Here is a 955-nt window from a genome sequence, read left to right on the forward strand (position 1 = left end):
ATGGGGCCGGACACTCAGAGTCAGGAGAAAATCCAATATATATCTGGTGATATCTCGGGTGCTATTACAGATAGCGCAATAAATCAAAGTGCATTGTCGGTAGGAGGCCCTGGCGCATGAATCTGTGCAGCGGGAACGACCTCGGACCACCGGGGGCCGAGAAAACCACAGTCTCATGGGGCCGGACACTCAGGGTCAGGGGAAAATACAATATATATCCGGTGATATCTCGGGTGCTATTACAGATAGAGCAATAAATCAAATTGCATTGTCTGTAGGAGGCCCTGGCGCATGAATCTGTGTAGCGGGAACAACCTCGGACCACCAGGGGCCGAGAAAACCACAGTCTCATGGGGCCGGACACTCAGGGTCAGGGCAAAATCCAATATATATCTGGTGATATCTCGGGTGCTATTAGAGATAGCGCAATAAACCAAAGTGAGTTATCTGCAGGAGGCCCTGGCGCATGAATGATTGCAGCGGGAACGACCTCGGACCACCAGGGGCCGAGAAAACCACAGTCTAATGGGGCCGGTCACTCAGGGTCAGGGGAAAATCCAATATATATCTGGTGATATCTCGGGTGCTATTAGATACAGCGCAATAAGCCAAAGTGAATTATCTGCAGGAGGCCCTGGCGCATGAATCTGTGCAGCGGGAACGACCTCGGACCGCCAGGGGCCGAGACATCCACCGTCTCATGGGGCCGGACACTCAGGGGCAGGGAAAAATGCAATATATATCTGGTGATATGTCGGGTGCTATTACAGATAGCGCAATACATCAAAGTGCATTATCTGCAGGAGGCCCTGGCGCATGAATCTGGGAAGCGGGAACGACCTCGGACCACCAGGGGCCGAGAAAACCACAGTCTAATGGGGCCGGACACTCAGGGTCAGGCAAAATCCAATATATATCTGGTGATATCTCGGGTGCTATTAGATACAGCACAATA

The sequence above is a fragment of the Nomia melanderi genome, unplaced genomic scaffold (assembly GCF_051020985.1).
Source record: "Nomia melanderi isolate GNS246 unplaced genomic scaffold, iyNomMela1 scaffold0014, whole genome shotgun sequence".
NCBI classification, from domain to species: domain Eukaryota; kingdom Metazoa; phylum Arthropoda; class Insecta; order Hymenoptera; family Halictidae; genus Nomia; species Nomia melanderi.